Raw genomic sequence first — 22,385 nt, 5'->3', positions numbered from 1 at the left:
GCTAAAGACGCAAGAACTTTTTTTGTAAAATAAAGATTTGTATTGGTACAAGCAAGTATTTAAATAAAATTATGATCAATGACATTGTTACCATTTTGAATGTAAATTACATTGAAATTCATTAAAGCTATTGTTTTTCTAATATTCTTTTGTCTGCTATTTTGTTTTTCTTTAATTTTATTTTATGTATCACCTAGCTATTAGCTTCAGTGCATTTTATGATTCTCTAAATCTTTTATTTTTTGACTAAGAGAAATGTGTTTCAATTTTTGAAATAAAATTTAATGCGTTAAGACATTTTTCAACTTCGGTCGAAAATAAACGGTGAAGGCAGGCTTCAAACAACATGCCGAATTTATAGCTCAACAGTAAATAGTAAGAAATGGTTGTAAAAAATATAGGTGATATATAATAGCGTTCTAAAAACATAAAAAATAAGAAAAATCCTTTTGTAACGACTTTTATCCGAATAAGACCATTTCGTATGAAATATGCTGCTCTCGAAACTATAAAAAAATTATGACTGAATCCAAACTTCCTGAAATGCTGTTTTTTTCATACAAAAAAATTATTACTTTTTATAGTTAAAGAATACTTTTACTAAATTCTACATGTTAACTATTACATCAAAAAGTAATAGTATATTATGTTCATAAATTTCATCACAATGAAAATGTATATGGTCGAAATATTTTGACAAATACGAAGTTGGTTCAATGATTTAATTTGGTAGCTTGAGAAGGAAAATTATTATTTTTTATTGTTCTAGTATTATTGAAGGAGCTTTTAAAAAAATATAATGTGTCAGGCAGAAATAAAATAAAAAAAGGAGAAATATGTAAGATAAATTATTTAATAATTTTATGCTACTCTTCTTCTTTACTGCTTTTTTTTTCTCGCAAAAATCTACTTGAGAATTCCTAGATAATGCCTAAATGATAATAAAATATTTTTATTTATACTGTCTGGCAGATATGAAACAAAAAAAAAGTATATAGCAAAGTTTTTAATAGTTTTATGTATTTATTATTTATATTAGTAAAAAAAAATGTAGTTTATACGATTTGTGTTTAATTGTTGAAAATCAGTTCAATTGTTAGATGAAAGATATTCACAGTCTTTGGAAATAATTTAGGTTCATCGCAGAAATAAACTTTTAAACAGATTTTCTTCTGTATTATATCTTGTAGACTTTTGTACTGATCCATTATCAGATTTTCAGATTTTTTATTCGATTTGAAAATCAAGAAGAGTTTGCATATGATTTTTTTCTTTATTACTGGCATTGAATAGCGGATTTAATTTCCAGTTTACGACTATCAATGTTTAACATCAGAGACTTGTAATTTTGAATTCAATCTAGGAAACTCCTGGAACAACAAGGAAACTCCTGGATCAAGCATCGGGTCAAACTAACCTTAACTGAGGACATTTTGATAGAACTATCCCGCATTTACAATACATGGAGGGGAAAATCACGAAAAAATCGCGTCCGTTAACATACGGCAAGCTGATTCTAACTCTTGATCCGTCTACCAGTGAGGAGGATATTTTACGTCAGTGTTGTAGTCTGTGCGAGCTGGGAACAGAAGTCGTATCAACCAGCCACCGCTGGAATTCGAATCTGGGCCAACTCATTGAGATCTGAACTCTTTATCCTTTCAGCAGCTCTCAAAGCTGGTTTATGACTTTAGAATGGACCCTGCGTAAAAACTAGCACCACATTCCAGAGGTCCAAGGCCCTAGGCCCATCAGGCAGGGAGACCGCCACCCAGAATCATTGCATGTGGCCCCGTGTACCTACCCTATCCTTCAACCCTACAGCCCCCTAAAAGCCCGTCTGTCTAGGCTTAAAAGGAAGGGGTATTAGTAACATTATATTAAATCGAGAATTAACTAAACTGACATAATTTAAATTATTACCAAAGTAATTAAATTGAATTGTTCTTTTTTATTTTAATTACTTTATCTATTTATTTTGATAATCAGATGTGGTTTGTAAATTGTGTTTATCTTCTGAAAAAATTATATTTATCCTCTTAACTACTAGGTCATAAGTATAATTTTCATTTTCAGATTTTTTGTACTAACAGACAAAACAGAAAATAGGCTTTATTTATAATTTTTTTTTAGCTTTTTCGAAACGAAATTTAACAAGATAAAACCCTTTTTTTGCATGCAGCAATTCATATATAAATTAGGATTGAACTGCAGCAAAGATTGTATAGTTTCTCCAACATCAGTTGACGAATTTTGTAACTAATTTTAGAACATGAGAAAAAAAGTTGTCGTTTCTCATGCAGAGAGTTGTAGATTTCATATTTATTCCTCCTACTATTTTCTTGCTGATGATAAATATCAAAAGAAAGAAATGAAATAATAGGAAGAAATGCATATTACATTTTAATTAAGTACCAGTGAAAAATAATGGGATTCTCTATAAATAATAAAATCATACTTCTAATAACATTTTACTACAAAACATAAAACAGGGGAATTTTGATTTATAAAAATAATGAATTTAGATATTTTAGATAATGAATTACGATATTTTAGATAACAAATTTAGATATTCGAATTCGTAGATTAGATTAAAGTAGCACTTTTTTAAAACCTTTTTAATAATTCACGTTTTAGATTACATTTGAAAAACACAATGAATGGGATAAAATTTTATCTTATTTAATTTAAAACAATTTTTAAGAAGAAAAAAAAATCAAACAACTCAAACATTTGTTTAAATACTATATATACATTTCATAAAACAAATCATTCTAGTTAATGTATATATCAACATAAACAGCGCTGTCTCATCCTGCATATTTATTTTAACTAAATAGAAAGAAATTAAAAAGAGTTTTAAGTGAAGTATAATTAAAACGCAGCCATCATTCAATTGCAAATAGCTTACTGGTATGCTATAAAATAATATACTTCAAAATATTTCGTAAAAATTTATAAAAGACGTCAAAAGCCATCTTTACTGTAGGAACTTCTTGAATATTTGCATTTATTTTGAATTTTAATACTTGCATTAACTCAGCTTTGCAAACACTGGTTCATTTTATATTCCAAGTCTATTTGCATTTTTCACGTAGCGGAATATTTTTACTACCATGATAATATTTACGACGAGTTTATAACCAACCAAATGACACAATTCAAAAAGACATAAATTTTAAAATTCATTCAAATCTCTTGGGCTGTGGAAAAGGCTTTTAGACCGCTGCAGTTTTGTTAAAAAAAATTTTTAGAACTTTTTTTTAAAGTTCACTCGAGTTATAAATATTCTTTATCATTACCTCTCTTCTTTCAAAATTACAAACTTTTATGCATGGAATAAGGTGGACTTCGGATAATAAAGAGAATGATGGAGGAATATTTCGTATGGACAAACTTAATATTCTTCAAACTTTTTATTTTATCCGTGCATGATTAATAAAATGTATAAATTGAAATAAGTTCGTGAATATCCTTCATGAATATAGTTAAGGAGTTAAAGCTATTGAAAGCTATATTTTTGTACTTTAAAGGTTTTTGAGTTTTATAACAAAACTGTATGGAAAACTGTTTTGAAACATTGTGTTTGGGGTAGATAAACTGTTTTCTTTTGATTGTCGTGTCAATATCCAAGAAAAAAGTGCATTTTAATCAAGATATGCAAATTGAATTTATGCTTTCATACTTCGAATTTGTAAGCACATTTCATGAAATAAATAGTTTATATATTATATCATTTAAGGAGTGAATTTATATTTAGTAGCTGAATATGCCGTTAATATCATTAAATTTAGATAATTTATTTATATAATTTATTATTTATATAATTCATCTAAATTATCAATTCATATGACAGTTTTAATATTTATAGGAAATACAATACAATACCAAAGAAAAAGTGCATTTTAATCAAGATATGCAAATTGAATTTATATGTTAATACTTCGAATTTGTAAACACATTTACATGAAATAAATGGTTTATATATTATATTATTTAAAGAGTGAATTTATATTTAGTAGCTCAATATGCCGTTAATATCATTAAATTTATATAATTTATTTATATAACTTATTCATACATATCAATTCATATGCCAGTTTAAAAATTTATAGGAAATACCAATACTTAATATCATTTCATAAGCGAATTTAATTTTACTAGTATATAAAAAACTCAATTTTTTCAACACATTTTACACTTATTATCATTTCAGAAGTGAATTCAAATTTACTAGTATATTTACAGAAAATAACTCATCCATTTCCTCTTATTATCATTTTAATTTTAATTTACCTGCACTGTTTGCTGGAAATTATTAATGTAAATAAATTCAAAAATACTTATGTTCGGAACTTTTAAAACAATACGAGTAGTCAGAAATGTAGAAAAACAAATTTTAAAACATTAAAAAAAATAATAAAGCATATTTTTAGTGAAATAAAATAATTTTCAACTTTCTGAGAACTAGTTCGAAATAAAAATCTGATTTGATTGGGCTACATGTGCAGTTCGATACCAAAACCTTTTTTTTTTAAAACCAATTTTTCTTAAAACCAAATGCTTTTTTTAAAGAGAAATCGTCATGTATTGCTGGAAAAAAAACATATGGACTACAGATATTGGAAGTTTCAACTGGTATGGAAATTCAAACTTTTGTACCTAATTATTTAAATATGTTTATTTTTATATTTTGTAAGTAAATATATTCAATTCCATATAAAGTAGAAAAAAATATTTATGCTAACAGCAAAACTCTAAATAAGGTTTCCTTAATCGTTTATAATATTGCAATAGTTTTTTGTATAATGTTTTTAATAAATGAAGTGGAAACTGTGCTAAATAAGTTAATACGTGGCAAGTTTTTGTCTTCTCAATATACACCTTAGAGCCATTACATTATGACCACCCTGCTAATAACATGTAGGACCACCTTTAGCTCTCAAAACTGCTAGCACCCGCCGTGGCATTGATTCCACAAAGTGCTGATAGGTAGTCTGAGGTATCTGGTACCAAGCTCTCACCAACTGGTCCTGCAATTCCCTCACATTGCGAAGGGGTAGCGTGGCAACACGAATTTGGTTTTCCAAGTAAGACCACAAATGCTCTATTGGATTAAGGTCAGGTGAATTTGGGGGCTAAGACATGGGGGAAAGTCAGTGGAATGTTCCTCGACGATTCGATCCTTATGACATGGTGCATTATCCTGTTGGTAAACACCATCCCCTGCAGGGAAAACTGTTGCCATGAGTGGGTGAACTTGGTCTGCAACTATGCTCAAGTAGCTTACAGATGTCAGGAATTGTTCTATGAGGATTATGGGTCTTAATGTGCCAAATGAAAACATTGTTCCTGGGCGAGAAACCATGAAAATCTGGGTGAGTCCATTGTTATAGATGGAGGGTGGTCATAATGTAATGGCTCTTCGGTGTATTTAATATTCTTAAAAAAAGAAAACATTTTATGTATATAGTAAGGTAAATATTTTTTCAGTTAATTTGCACTCATCTTCAAGCTCTGCTGGTACAAACCTATCTTCTGTACATTTTTATTAAAAAAAAGCATTGATTACTCTTAGTAAAGAATCAGATGAATTTTTTAGTTATCGGATTTATTTAAATTTTACCAAAGTAGCATATTAAAATCAAAGACAAGATAATGAAAAAATAAAATATACTTGGTTTTAATTTTTATTCTAAGCGCACAAAAATACTAAATTTGTATTAACAAATTGCTTCAAATTTGAGTCTTTGAGGAATTTAAATTAAGAAATCATTTATTATCTGGAAAAAAATTTCATTCTAAAATTCAGTTTGATAGTAAAAGCATTTTATATTAGTAATTTGCTTGTAAGTAATTTAACGTTAATTCAAACAATCCTAGCTTTTACTTTTTGTAGTTCTCGATAAAAATTGCTTTTTAAAATGTTTCTATAATCAGGATTAGTATTCCTTTAATATAATTTTACTAATATTTTTTTAAATAAAAGAACACCGAATTCAACAGTATAATTGGTGAATTTTAAGAACTAAAAAAATGTTCAAAATAATAAATTGTCAAATTTTAACACAGGCATTAGATTTAAAGTCGTAATCTAATTCAAACACTATCAGATTCAATGAAACAATTTTCTTTTTTTCCCTTCCTTTTTCTTTTTTCCTTTCTTTTTTTCAGAAAAATAAAATACAGTTCTCTATCAAAAACATTCTTTGAATATTTGAAGCACACATTTTTCATGGTTTGCCACTTTTCCTATCAGCATTCTTTTTTATTCTTTTTCAACAGAGTATTTGATAACTACAATTATAATTTTGTTTGTGGAAGTCCCTGAAAATTGAGTCATCATTGGTATCAAAAGTAAAATGTTAAAATGGCAACCAATCGCAACGTAATAAAAAAGGTGACGCAAATTATATGATTGCATTTTTTTTCACCTTAGCTTTAAAAATTTACAAACTTATAAACATGAAGAACGCAAAAAATTTATTCAAAATTTGTGGCTTGCGATTGTTTTACATTTAACTATTTCAATACCGATAGTACAATTTTTTTCTAAGAGTTTGTCAATTTTATAGCTATCAAAAGAAGAGCATTCAGAAAGTAAAATGTTAAAATGTCAAGTAATCAAAAGATAATAAAAGATAAAAAACAAAACAAAGCTAACTCAAAAGATATGATTAATCACTTAATAAAGATACATTTTTCTAAATTAACTCTAAAGAATTTAAAAAACTCAAATTTAAAAAACTATACGAAATCATTTAAAATATTCAGAATTGTCAAATAATTTTAACTAAAGCATCAGCACTAACTAGTAATGTATTTCAAACAGAGTCACTACTACGTCACAGTTTAATTTGTTTTTAACAAAACTTTATTTATTTAACTCAGTTTTTAGCATAAAATCGTTCTTAAAGATAGTTAATCTATCTTTCTATCTAACCATTAGTTAATCTAACTATTATAATGCTAAACTTAGAGATTTATTTCAGAGACAGCTTTACATGCTCTTTTTTAAAGATAATTTTAGATATATGTTATTCAAATAATGGTTTGCTTTTCAATATTTAAAAGTTTATATTAAGCTTAGTAGTAAGCAAAATAAAACCATAAAAATGTTAATGTTAGCTAAAATAAATCTTAGCTCATTTACGATCTTTCGTATCCTTTTCCAAATGGTCCCATTGGAGAATAGTTAAAAATAGTTCATTAAGGTTATTATGAGAAAAACAGCTTTTCAAACAAGCGTGTAAAGACGGAAGTTTATTTACATATAACTGTCCATAAATTGCATTTACCCACTTATTCAAATAACATAAATTTCTGACTTCCTTTCACTTCATCCATATTTCTTTTGTTACTATCATTGTCGTCTGCTTTGAACGCATTAATTTTCAATAGTTCTCGCATTTTTATGTGATCGGGCTCATTTTACTGCACCCACATAATAATTACGGCCCGTAAAGCTGATAATACCGTGTTTCTAATTTCTATTGTGGAATTACTTGCCCTGAGATTAGAGAGCTTCAAGCTCTCGTTAATTAAAAGTATCGATTTTTGGAACATATTTTTGTAGAAAATGAAAATCGTCTGCTTCTATATTCTTTGTTTATCTCACCCATCATAATAGAGAAGGAGCAGCTTGTTAAAAAGATTTTCTGTAATGATTATAGCCAAGCGTTGATTTATTGATTCAAAAGAATTGCCCAGAAGTTGTATTGTTTAGTTTATTAAAGAATATTCTTTTTAAGTTCGGCAAAGTTTCGAAAGAAGAATGAAAAAGTATTAATATTGGATTATTTTTTTTGAAGAATATATAAAAATTGTTCGAACAACTTGATTTAATATTTATTAAAAATATGCATGATATTTGGAAACTTGATACCCTAAAGATAAATGAAAGACAGTGGATTGCAATAAAAAACTTTTTATTCCAAATTTTAGAAAAAAATATTTTGAATCAAAATAATTCTTTTGTAAAACTGGATTTATTATTTATTTTTCCTTGAATAAAATATAAGCATTTATTATTTATATAGAAATGATTAAAAACTTTTGCTATCAAGTTAAAATTTATGTATTAATTAGAATTTAATTCAAATATATTTTAATTTTGTTATCCTTCTCATTTATTTTTAAATTCTAACCCGTAATGTATATTTCTTTTTACAGCGAAATCGTATTTCAACTCAAAAATTTGTTATTTGAATTTGCTTTGGTATTAAATTTCATTAAACATTAATAATAATATCATATTGTTTGATTATTTCATATTGAAGCCCGAGGTGTAAAAAATGTTTAAACATTCTTGGATTAAAAAAAATTGTGTGATTTCGACAATAAATTGCTTTGATAAATACTTATAGTTTTACTTTGAACCTTTAAGATGTTTGGTAATACTTTAAGCAACAAGCATGCTATTTGGTCAAAATCATACACTTATAAATTTAGAGCTTTTGCAAATATAAACAGTAATGCTTGGATCTATGCAGACATCACTCATATAAATAGGTATTTTTTTGAAACTGAAAAAATTCCATATTCCTGGCAGACCCCACATTTGTTTTATTTTTGGGTAAGTAATTTTAAATTATACTGTAATACTTTGAGAGACAGTCACCTTAAACCATGCTAAAAGAGAAAAGCATGTGTGAAGATATTACAAGTATGTAAAAAGTAGTTTATACAATACAGTTTATATGTATTCATTAGTTTGTTCTTGAAAAAATGTCACAACAGCTGTTTGAAAAACATAATAAAATGTTATGCCAATTTTTTAAAATTTATTACAATAAACCCGCATGGATTCTTTCAGTTTAGAAGGATTCTTCACAAGTATATGGCGTAGAGAAACTGGGGTACACGCAAAGATAGATGTACTCAGCATTTTCTGGTATATGGTGTTTAATGACTGCAGACATCGACATCCTGTATATATACCAATGTTAAATTTGTTCTGGTCATAGGTTTATGTGCGTGTGTCTATCTTTACAGTGTTGTTGGCGTAAGGGGAATATAAAGTTTATGTTCAACTTTAAAGACAGAGGGACAAAGATTATGAATTCCGATGCCTACAACACTGCAGAAACGTATCACTGCTGCTGTGACAGACATAGGTTGAAACATTTTATTGAACTTGTAGACTGCAGTGGATTACCATTGGAATTTATGCTGGGAGACCAAGGGCGTACACCAAGAGCATTTGTAGCATGTATCAGAAACTTTCTGAGTAAACTGTAAAAAATTAAGGTATAAAGTATCGTACAAAAAATTAAAAATTATCGTGTAAAAAATTAAGGTATAAAGTACTTTAGTGCAACATCCGCAAAATCCATTTTCACAGTAAAATATAACGCCGTAAATTTCGCAGTAATATTTGAGTGATTCAGTGATTTTACGGTAATTATTACTGTTAAAAATTACGGAATATAATATTTTTTATTTCATAACATATTCCTGTCAATATGAATTTTACGATGATTTTTTTATATTATTTAAGAAGTCAGTTTATATTAATAGCTCAATATACCGTTTATATCATTAAATTTATATAATTTATTTATATTATCAATTCATAAATGAGTTTTAATATTTACTGGAAATACAATACTTAATATCATTTCAAATGCGAATTTAAATTTACTAGCATATAAGTCCATTTTGTCAATACATTTCATACTTATTATCATTTCAGAAGCGAATTCAAACTTACTAGAGTATTTACAAAAAGAGAACTTAGCCAGTTTCACTTATTATCATTTCAGATGTAGTATGGATGAGAAACTTTGTGAGTACACTGTAAAAAATTGCAGTATAAAGTACCGGAACTTTGGTGTATCATCCGTAAAATCTGTTTTCACCGTGTTATATAACGCCTTAATTTACACAGAAGTATTTGAGTGATTCAGTAACTTTACGGTTATTATTACTGTAAAAATTGCGGTATTCAAGATTTCTTGTTCCGTAACATATTCCGGTAAAAATGTATTTTACTGTAAAAAGTTTCGGCACTTTGAGTGCCGATACTTATTACCATCGTTTTATCTGTAATCTTTTACAGTGTACATGCATCTTTCCTGGCATCATCAATTTTGTATGTCGTATACTTATAAGTAAACAATCTTTTTAAACTGTATAAATTATTTGAGCTAAAACTGTAATATTCCAAACCTGATTCAATCATAATCGAACTCTTATTAAATTCCGCTCTCGAAAGGAATTAAAAGCATGCGTTATGAAGAAAAAAAAAATCATCTGTGATTTATTATAAAATCTGTTATATTTTTACCAATTAGATTTATATACAGTATTAAAGGATTATATTTTCCAGCATATTTTTATTTCATTTCCATAAATGCAAAGATAAATTAGAATCTCATGCTTGGATCATGCCTCTTATAAATAACTAACATAGTTCGGAGGAAAATAAGATGTGGTTTCTTGCGGACTAAGTGGAATTTATGGTAGTGTCATCGTATCACCAATGTCTGTTGGGAATCTTATCCGTGGATTTCAGATTCTTTTTTTTTTTTTTTTTTTTTTTTTTTTTTTTTTTTTTTTTTTTTTTTTTTTTNTTTTTTTTTTTTATCTTCGTAAGTATCTGTCGCGTTTTCTTATATGATTAAAGGATTACCAATTGATCTTGCTTAAGATGTTTCTCGTATACTGTAGGCATTATCAACCAGCCTTATTTTTGTAATATTTTATTTACTTATAAGTGAAATATCAAATGATTTGGATTCTGAAGTCGTCTGTAATGTATTAGAATGTAAAAGAAAATTGTTAGTTTCTTTAGCTAAAAAACAAATTTTAGTACATTACACGTGCTTCTTTTCTTAAGATAAGCTGTTGTTTTAATGAGTGGCGGTGTTTTTGAACACTCTGCTTATAAGAAACCATAAGGAAAAAAGAGCTTGTGCAATTTAAATGTTTTTCCCCCCTTTATTTTGAGATACATTTTATTCTATTGATGTAAACAAAATTACAATAAATAAAAATATTTTATCTAAAATCTTAATTTAATATGCTACGAAAATTTATAGATAAGTTCATTTTTAATTCTTAAAATTAAGTTTCAATAAAAATTTTGAATTATAAAATTTCCAAAATCAACAAATTCTATGATTTTTGATTGTGAATAACTTACTTGAAATAGAAACCGAAGTTCATTTTCAAAAATTTTTTCTTTATTGAATATTGCTATGACATTAATCAGTTTTTTTTAAAATCTTTTATCTGTATTTCACTTGAGAATAAAATCAGCAATTATTAAATATTAATTTAACAATGTTAAAGGGCCGGTATAGCCTGGTTGGTAGGGCGATGTTGGCCCCCCGTAGGTTTAAGACTCCCCGTGTGAGTAAATGGTGACTGATGCGCGTTAAATCTGCCAGTTCACAATTCCTCCATGTTCCTATAACAAATCTATACCTTTTGAGGGGGGGGGGATTCTGAATTGGAGATGGATCATTCTCTGGTTCAGGTCAAAATTACGATATGTGGGTGAATAAATAGATGTATGAATTGGTTCGCCCAATAAACGGCTAAATAGCGTGTGTGTGGCTGAAATCATATTCTTGGGCATAGATGGCGCCACTGAAAATCAGGAAGTGCTTCTCTGCCTTAGATTAACTTAATTTCATCCAGTAGTCTTAATGGTATATGGCAAGTGACATTAGAAACAACAACAATTAAAAAATATATTTGTTTTGAAGATATTTCTCCTTTTAAATTAGGATGCATTTTAAGCTTTAAATTTTGAATAATCTATTAAAATTAGAAAACTGCTTTTTAAATTTAAGAATTTGGTTTTGTTATTAACATGAATTAAATCTATTGTATTTTGAAGTGTATCTCAGCCTTCATTCAATCAATAGATCATTTATTTAACAAATATTTAAAAATATAAATTTTGTTGATTTAATATATTTCTTCCAAATTCGGATAAATTTTTTGATTTTGAATATCGTATTAGAAAAAAATCCGAATTATTCGTAATTTTTTAAATTTCTGCGTAGAATTATTTACTCTAACACAAATTAAAAAGTTTTCATATTTCTGTTTTTCCTATTAAAAGTATGATCGTTAAGTTTTAAACTAAATATCAATATGAGAAATATAATTAATATTTTTGTAAATAAATTGTAGTTTCGATCTTTTTTAAAAAACTTGGATAAACTTTATTCGATTGCAAATGTTATATTAAAAATAAGAAGCAACATAATTTTTAGAATATAATACAGAAATGTTCTTATTAAAATCAATTACTTAAACCGTATGCCTGCATACGATTTAATAATAATTTAATAATTATCGAAAGTTACTAAAATAATTCAGTAAACATTTGAAAAAGAGTTTTTTTTTCCTACAACAGTTTTCTAATATTCTTTCAAAAGTTGAATGAACTGTAACATTAAAGTTTGAATAACAAATCTGAAACGCAAATAATTTCATTTTTAAATGTATCATAAAGCTGCTCTTTTTTCATTAAAAAATATATTTTTAAAATATTAAATATTGTGTAAAAAAAAATAATTAGAAAAATAAAATTAACTATTCTGAAAGAAGATGCATTTTGAAAATTCGATATTGCTCAAATTTTGTACTTATCTACTTCTTCATGTAAAATTGCATTTCTTAAAAAGATGTAATAAATGTATACCTTGAAATTCAAAATTTTTGAGACTTTTCTTAAATAAGATAATAAAAAATAATAAATATTTATTAAAAGTTATTTATTGTATGTAATTATCTATTAATAAAAGAATTTTATAATTGTGTGCAAATGTTTTTTCAATTCACTTAAAAAGTTCTTGACATATGGCGAAATACACAAAAAGTAAAATTGTGTATCTGTATTGTGTATTGTAAAATTGTGTAAAGATATACCAAACTGTGGTGCCTTCTCCTGAGCAAACGGTCGGGACCATAGTTCTCAGGCTGTGGCCATCCCCTAAATCCAAATTCTTCAAAAAAGGTATATTAAAAAGGTAAGTTAGGTATTAAAGGCATATAAAAAGGTATATATATATATATACTCAAAGAAAGTACGATATATATATATACTCAAAGAATGTACGTTTTTGGTTCTGATCTTGTAGCAATGTACTGTACATTGTTACAAGATGTATTGTATGTATTATGATCGTCTGTACTAATCAATTAGCATATTTAAGGTTATCCCCTTGAACCATTTAGATTGAGTCCTGGAATGATCATTCGATCATAGAATCATGAAGAAGCTATTTAGGGTAAAGAACCAAAATCGATCATTGTATAAAGCAGCAAAAAAAATTCAAAATTCCAAAAATCAATTAAAAAATTTTAGTGAAAAAAAAGACTATTTGATTCGAATTACACAGAACCTGAAAATAATATTTTATAGATAGCTTTTCGACATTTCTTTTAACCATTCAATTCTAATGAGTAAAGGTTCATTTATTTATAAATTTGATTATAATTAAATTAGACTTCATACTAAAATTTATATTTTTGTGTGATTTAGCTTGTAGTAAGAATTTATCAATAAGAAAGTTTTATAAATTTCCAAGTATGATAATTTCTATTTTGTACAAGAAAAACTGATTGTTCATATAATTTATCATTTCATAGCGTTCTTTATATGTGTTACTTGCTTACGTATACAGTCTTTCTCATCATATTTAATTTTCAATTTTGTACATCTCTCCAAATATTTGATTTTCTATTTAACACCTTTTACCATTTTAATACATATGTGTCTCATTTAAGAAAAGAAATAAGAGCTATATAAAGTGAGGTGGGAACTTTTTGGGAGAAGAATTTTGAAAATGGAACAAGTTCATTTGGAGTTCTAAAGTCGCCTTTGAAGTTCTGAAGTCTTTTATGATTTTAAAACTTGTTGTTACACTTTGATGTTTCATTGAATTATAGTGTTAAAAACATCACCTAAATTGATTTACCTTTGCCATTATTTTGAAATTCATTTAAACATTAACCCTTAAAAGCCTCGGATTTATACCCCTGTCAAAGTGGACTTATTCCACGTTCAAAAATAACGGCGCATATTTGAAGTACTATTTTTAGAATTATACCGACTCGGTGAGCAATATTTATTCACAGATTATAAAATGAATTTTTTAATAAAAAAAATTATTTGAAATATATCTGTGAGTTGATAAGTCAATAGTTGATTTATTAATCTCTATTAAATGTCCAAAACTAATCTGCACGGTAAGTAAAGATTAAATAATTCACTTATTGTGTAGAATTTTATAAAGTGTCTAATAACAAACCGGCAAAGTATGAAAATTCCTTGATTTTGTATCAAATATAAAATTTAGCTTAAATTTTGTTTGCGCAATTTTATAATTTATGTATTTGAATAATTTTTAATTGCAATCTTTTGTTTTGCTCAATTTTAATTTTTAAACTATGGTTTTTTAATAACTATCTTTTGCTATTATTTCAAGAAAGCACATTGAAACTCTTTAGAAAAAAAGCCTTTATTATAAACTTTCTTCTGTCAAAAAGTTTTTGTCATTCAGAAGAATGTATAGATATAGTATACAATGTCCAGTTAAAATAGATAATACTTTTAATCACGCTTTGACTAAAAACGCAAGACAATCTAGTAAAAGCATAGGTCTATATTATGCCATCTATATTATTTTGATGTCTCATATATTATCTATACTATAACATATCATGCATTTTTTTTATTTAGGTTCAAATATCATATAATCCGTACGTCAAGAATTTAATTTTAAGCATTAACTATGTATTATAAGTTTAATTCATATTAACGAAGAACTTCGAATGCTCGAAATACTAGACAAAATGATAATTAAAATGTCATGCTAACTATTTGCCAAACAAATATCTTTCCCATTGTGTCAAAATTGAAGTTAAATACACTTCTTCTAAGTTAAGCAATGTTTTTAAAATTATAAGGATTCTTTAGAGAAAAGTAAAAGAAGATTATGGTTTCATTTAATAATCTTCGGAAATAGTTCCATTAGCTCCACTACCTCTTCAAAGAGGTTAAAATTAATTAAATTTAGGGTTCAAGTATTGAAATTTAAAGGCGTGTTCATAATTTAATTAAGAGAAAAGTACGAAGTACCTAAATTAAGTCAATTCTTTGAAGTTTGTAGAAATTGGATAAATTTGAACTCTTGTAATTTACTTCATGTTTTATTGATCTTCGCTTAAATGGGTTTTATGCTAGGGATATTTAAAACAAAAAGATATAAAGGAATTTATCGTCACTCGAAAAAAAATTAGCATTATAGTAAGTTTTTATTAATTAAGAACGTAATTTTGAATATGACGTCATGAAAGAGAAATTAAAATGGTTGAATTATTCGTTAAATACGTGAGAAGTACAGCTATTTAATTAAGCCACATAATTTTGCTGTAGTGTGCAGTTTGTATAAGTCTACTCACATTTGTGAAAAGTTCGAAAATATTTAAATCGTAGAAAGTGTATCTGTCTACGATTTCAATATTAAACCTAACTTGTAATATGACGTTCTGGAATGGAAATTAAAATGGTTGAATTATTCGTTTAAGATGTGAGAAGTATGGCAAGTAAAACAAGCCATACAATTTTGCTGTAGTATGCAGTTTGTATAAGTCTACTTAAATTTTTGAAAAGTTTGATAATCAACCATGGATGGACGTTGAATCGTAGAACGTTTATCTGCCTACGATTTTAACCTAGCTTGAAATATGACGATATGGAATGGAAATTAAAATGGATGAATTATTCGTTAAATACGTGAGAAGTAAGTAAAACAAGCCACATTGTTTTGCTGGAACGTGTAGTTTGCATAAGTTTACCGACATTTGTGAAATATTTGATAATATGCAAATCGTAGAACGTTTTTCTGTTAGGGTAATTGGTATAATTTAATTTATTATACAGTTACCAAACAGTTATTAGTTAACGATGTTGCATCAATGATTAATAACTGTTTCGTGTGGGGGAGGGTGAAAGTTTGTTGTCACAATTTTAGGCAATCAAACAGAATTTATTGCATTTTGTAGCTAAATGAAATCTACCGTTAATCAAAATTTTGATCGATTTCTGACTAGCAAGAGTATTTAAATTTCACCAGGAGCTCTGCTCTTGATGACATACAAATTTTAATCATTTCCCAAACAAAACAAGTATAATTTATTTTCATAAAAAATAGATACAAAACAAAAATGATGGAATTCCATAAAACTGTTTTAAAAACCCTATTCTCCAAAGGAGCCAAAAGGAAGAACATAATTTTTTGCCACGTTTATACTAAAAAAGAAGAATGCATAACTTTAGCAATAAACTTTGATTACCATTTTAAGTAAATTCAAATTGTCTTAAATTGTCATTGCCGTCCAAGCGTTACAAAATGTACTTTTTTTTTCCTTCCTTGCAATTTTTTAAAAAGAGAGAAAATATTTAATAATATTAAAAATACCTTCTCGTGTCAAATCTGCGAAAAGTATTCTAATTTCCTTAATGTATTTTTCTTTATTGTTATTCATGTTTTATTTTAAGATATTATTCTAAAAATTGGTGACAGCCTTCGAAATTCAAAAAGTGTTTGTTTTACACTAAAATGATGAAACATCAATCACGATTTAAAGTTTTTCGAAAGCTAATATCTTTTAATAAGTATAATAACTATAAGCAGTTAAGTTACAGTTCATAAACATTATCAGTAGCATTATAACTTTTATTACTTTAGAAACTTGTTTAATTTTCCTTAAGGTCAATTTTAAGATGCTCACTTCTGTATCATGCCCTGATACAGTTGGTACCTAATATCTCCTGAATATACCTGAAGCAATGAGAAATTGTTTTCCGAAAGAAAAAGGAAATAATTGATAAGCTGAAAATAAAGCAGATTGTTTAAACTTTTGCTTATTTTAGAATGCCAATTAAAAGAGCGCGACAAGTTCATCTCGCATTATACTTGTGATAAAAAGGCGGGAATATCACAGCACAGGAATAGTTTTGTAAAACAGAGCCCGAACCTTCAATGACTGAGTCATGACTATCTTCTCAGAGGCAGAATAACAGAAATGTGATTGCAAGTTTAATGTATGGTGCGTATGTTACTTTTGTTGCTTATCATCTTAAAATTAGAACAACTTTTAAAATATAGTTTTAGCATCTTATAACGATTACAGCGTTATCTATCGGTTAACTTTCAAACTTTTTATTTCACAAAGCAAATTTACGTATTCTTGGATGAAATATAACGTCAGTTTAAAAATATGGTTCCTTTTTACATCTTTTAAAAAGTGAAATTTTATTTATAATCACCCGAATATCCACTTTACTACACTTCTCCAAGCTACTGCGATTTTTTTTCTTATTTTCTTTTAGTTCACAGTTAACTTTTCCTCTTGTTTAATTTTCACATGTTTTGTCCCTTTTTTGCCACTCACAAATCACGTACTCGAAACAAGTTAGCTGTATTTCGAAACTTTTTGTGAAGTGATGGTTTTAATACGCAATCCAAATATACTAAGTGACCTAATAAATCAGATTACTCAGACACTGTCGATTGAATTGCATATTACATATAATTGGAACCAACCGCAGTCTCCTAAAAAGTATTATTAGATCAAAACAAGGGCTTTCACTGTGGGCACTATCCACTCTTCCTAGGGGGTGGTGAAGACTTTAATAGGCACTAACAAAGTTTTGTGCTAGGGCGTTTTTAGAAGATCAAACTCCAGAATAAATTAACATTAAGTATACATTAAAAATGATAAATTTTTGGTTTTTGAATCGAAGAATTATTTTTATTTGCAACTCAGCATATAATATTTATTCTTAAAGTAGTTAATTTATTAATATTGTTTGTGGTAAAAATAGCGTGTACCGTGAGTTTCGTATGAATTTGATACTTTTGTGTTCCCGAGGTCCTTTTAAACTTCCTCTAAAGGGCTGCTGTATTAATTATACTCTTATGTAAGTTAATAAAGAACTATTATACCTATGGAGAGAGCCTGTTAGCGTCTACGTGCACGTCAAATGGATGCCAAGCTCCATGTCAGAACGTATAACAACATCGCCAACTCTTGAAAAGACATTGCATGGCTATATGTTTACTTGCTTTCTTAAATCGTGTGGAATACGTAAAACAAAACTTATTGAAATTAAAAACTATTGTTTTGTTTCCAGTGAAATTAGAAAGTTGCATCATGTTTAAATAAAACTTTCTGTTCGCCTTTAAAGTAACCGACGAAAAAATAACATAATTTGTTCTTGCAGACGATTTTCTTCTACAGCCAAAATTCTAAAACAAAAATTCTAAATCTTGCATTTAATTTGTTAACGGCACGTCAGCATCAGACCCACAATTTTGCCGCGGTCCAATCAAATCCAATGCTCTTGCAACGTCATATAGTTGTTTCTTTTTCAAGAACGAATGTTCTCCTTATTCATTGAAATGTGTCTATAATTCTTCTAGTAAAACTGCAAGACTATAATATTTTTTTTTAATAATTCTGAGATATATATTGTAAAATATAGCGCGAATTAAATTTCAATCTGACGTGTTTAACTTTTTAAAGCTTTTATATTGTTTTGAAAGCATATTCGTATAATTTAATATCGAAATAAAATGGAAATATATGCAGTTGCGGATAGTTACTTAAATCCTATACTTCAATGACTTTTTCTTAACTTTCAACGGACTATAATTTAATACAACATGCTTTTAAAAAATATGTTTGAGAAGTATAAAGCATTTAATTTTCTGTCCATTTTTCTCTCAATTTCTACAAATAATTCGACATATAACATATTTTTATTTAAATAGAATTACAAAACGCTTCCATTTTAAATACATTATCATTTGGTATTCTTAGAACAACTTTAGGGCATAGTTATAAAAGTATATCAAAACGAATGTACTAAAAATTTATTCGAGAACAAAATATTTATTATTATTGTTTTTCTTTTTTTTTCTTGTTTAAGAGCTTTGAAATGTTTTTGACTTGCAAAATGGGTGGTGGTGGAAAAATGTTTGGAAAGCTATGGGTCAGAGTATCTTCGCTAACTTGATAACCATTGAAGATTTCCGAGAGTTTTCCTTCAAGTTGCTCATGTGCGAATATCCATACTAGGTCCTCCATAAAAGCAAGTTAATCTCAACGCTTGACCTTGGAGTTATATTACCATATTAGTTAGAATTAAAAATATATAATTGAAGGTTACAAATGACTGCCTGTAGGCTATATAAAGTGAGCTATACTAAAAAAATATTAACCAATAAATATTTTTGAACTTTAAAATAGTACCATAAACTAACACGTGCTCAAAATCACATTTAAAGCAAAAATTGCCAATTCCAATATATATATTGATAGATTTGTCTACGGTGTAATCCTAGGTAAGGGAATAAATAACAGCCTAACTGCAGAATTGGCCTTTTCAATAAACTATAAAACAACAACAGTTAGTAATAAATGAGATATACGAATTCCCTTTGGAATCAAATAAAAACATTAGGCTTTTCGAACCATACATTCTCCGATTCTTCATACTCTAACTTTGATTGTAACTGGACAGTATAAACTTTTATAATTTTCCTTTTTTCTTATTCCTTCTTTTGCTCCTTTGGCGGTAGAAACATACTTAAAAGCAAAGATTTTTTTTGTTTTTGAAAACGAAACAAATCCGCTCTTTTTCAGTGAAAAAGATAGCGAATTTTGAAACTCTCGGTGTGCTATTATCGCGAATGAAAAAGGTGAATGAAACAAAATATAATGGATATACTTATAGTTTGGGAAGAAAGAAATAGCTGAAAAGTTTTCGTATTGCTTCAACGAACTAAAGGTTTTGCACGATTTTTAAACTAAGAGTAAGAATGAAGTTAGTCATGTACACGTTATTTGACTTTCATAAGACTGTACTAAATTAATTTTTTTTAAAGCAGTGTGCGATGTTTGTTTTACTGACAAAAAATTTAATTTGGATAATGAGGCATTTGTTGTATGGAATAAAGCCTTATAGAAAATGAAATAAATTAAACAATAATGTATTTCAGATACATGATCTGCAAGAGCTGTGGATATAGAAATGTTCGACTCCAACTCGAGAATTATCTGAGAGCTCAATTCCAACTCCTGCTAAAACTCTTTTAAAACTTTCATCATATGCTCGGAAAATATTAATAATACTTCAAGGTATTTATTAATTTTAATTTCTACATGCATGATTAGATATGCACAACATATTGTAAAAAAATGGTTGAAGAATTAAATTTTACAAAATGAAACTCACATGAAAGTACATGAAAGTCAATTTACCAATGTATTTGCAATGTATTATACAAATTGTAAGTAACAAGTTAGATATTAATATTTTACACGAATGCATAGAAGTTCTTTTTATGTATTTTAAATAAATTTTTCAAACTAGCTAAATAATTTTACTCTTGGAGTTTATATCTTATTTTGTAGTTCAGTCAACATAGGTTCAATAAGCGTTCAAATGGGATAAATTGAACATGTGCTAAGTTATAATTTAAATAATTGTTACAATAATTATTTGAGCAATATATTTGCTCACATATTAAATGTCTAAATAATGCCCCTAAGATCAAAAACTTCATTTTTTTTAAAACATATAATACCTAATTTTTAACCGACTGATTTCAATGTCAAACAAAGTTTTACAACTTCTATTTCTGCAAATTTTTTTTTCTACTAAGTTTCCATAATCCTGGTATTTTTCTTGGAAACTTGACAACATTTTGAAAACAATAAGCCTCTTGTTCTAAGACTGTTTCGAAAACATTGACATACATAATTAGTGTTCCTACATCCTGATCTTAGAAGGATATGCTATTTGCCTTATTATGAAACATTTTTAGCAGATGATTTGCTATTTTTGTTGACACTCGTCTTCCAGGTAGTAAGGCAGATGCAGGTCAATTTTTTAAGGGCACCATATTAGGCGTGACAACAATATGTTTCTCTCAGAGTAAAGAGAGATAGTACAGAGAATGAAAGAACACACATGCCTTGTCCGGTATCCGAACCCAGTACCTTTATGACGTGAGATCAGCTACCTGATCCCTACACATTCCAGTCTGACTTCGTAATATAAGATTAATTTTACTTTTCTCAGAGTAGCTTTATTAATTAAGAGAAACATTACTTTTGTATGAGTAGCTTCATTAAGAAAAATATAAGTCTTTATATGAGTAACTTAATTAAATAGGATATACTACTTTCACGTGAGTAGCCTTATTAATTACAAGAAATATTACTCTGGTATGAAAAATATCAATAAGATAATTTTTTATCTTGTATGAGTGGTTTCACTAATTAAGAGATAAATTGCTATTAATTCTAATATAGAAATAAGAGAATATGACAATATATTGCATTAGGCCGACAAGGTGACCGAGTGGTTAGCGTGCCTGACTGCGGAGCTGATGGTTGCGAGTTCGAATCCTGCTCAAGGCATGGATGTTTCTTTCTCTCTGTCTGTTCTATGTCCTTTCTTCTGTGTGATTGTGTGAATGTAATCCGCCCTATTAACGGGTTTGTGGTTGTATGACGTGGGCGACGCTACTCCGTGGCTTAGCCATAGGGGCTCACTCGATAATGATAAGAGAGTAGCAATTATGGCATTCCTGAGGCCAATGGGATATAGACTCAAGTGCCCGCCATTAACTAAAAAAATAAATATATTGCATTAGTCTAACTTTGTAGAGCCAACAATTTTAATTACAAAATCAGACCACAAACTTTATGTTAATTTTTTGCACCATTTTTATAATTTGCAAAGACGCGCTTTCTAAAATTGAACCAATCTTAATAGCCGTTAATACATTCTTGCAAACTCACAACAGTAAATTATTCACTAAAATGTGTTATTTCTTTTGCTAAAAATGGCATCGAAAAACTGTCTTAACATGTTTTGAGGTCAAGAATAATGTTTACCCCAACTTTATGCAGGTTACACAATTCACTAAAAAGTTTTTATTTAATTTCACGTGAGTCCTTAGTAAGTACGTCTTTTAGAGGGTTTTCTTTTCTAGAGGTCACTTGTTAAGCTTCATTTTAAGAATTTATTTCTAGTGAAAGAAAGAATAACTTATATAATAACTTACTGTTTTTTCAGTCCCCTTCCAGTTTAATTATTTTCAAGACCAAAATAATTATAAATTAACATATAAAAATGATAACTAAGGCAGCAGTGCAAACGGAACACTTATGGCCGAGCATAGCTCAATCTTCATATTGTATAATCTGAAATAGACCAGACCAAAAATTAACTATTATGTAAGAGTGTAGCTACTGTAAAAACTAAAAAAAAAAATAGAAGTAAGTTATTTTTTTTACAAATGCTATTGCTAATTGCTATTGCAATTGCTATTTGAAAAAAA

The 22,385-nt window shown here is 27.8% G+C and overlaps 1 long non-coding RNA gene across 1 annotated transcript in view; it reads left to right on the top strand.

Annotated features, from left to right (window-relative positions):
* LOC139425130 (uncharacterized) overlaps positions 1–22,385 on the top strand; it is a 187,474-nt gene that overhangs the window by 17,481 nt on the left and 147,608 nt on the right. Inside the window, exon 2 of the long non-coding RNA XR_011636359.1 lies at positions 20,034–20,172. This is a non-coding gene — a long non-coding RNA (uncharacterized lncRNA). The remainder of the gene's footprint in view (positions 1–20,033; positions 20,173–22,385) is intronic.

The sequence above is a fragment of the Parasteatoda tepidariorum genome, chromosome 3 (assembly GCF_043381705.1).
Source record: "Parasteatoda tepidariorum isolate YZ-2023 chromosome 3, CAS_Ptep_4.0, whole genome shotgun sequence".
In the NCBI taxonomy this organism is placed as follows: Eukaryota; Metazoa; Arthropoda; class Arachnida; order Araneae; family Theridiidae; genus Parasteatoda; species Parasteatoda tepidariorum.
The sequence above is the reverse complement of the archived record's forward strand: the minus strand, read 5'-3'. Positions and strand labels throughout refer to the sequence as shown.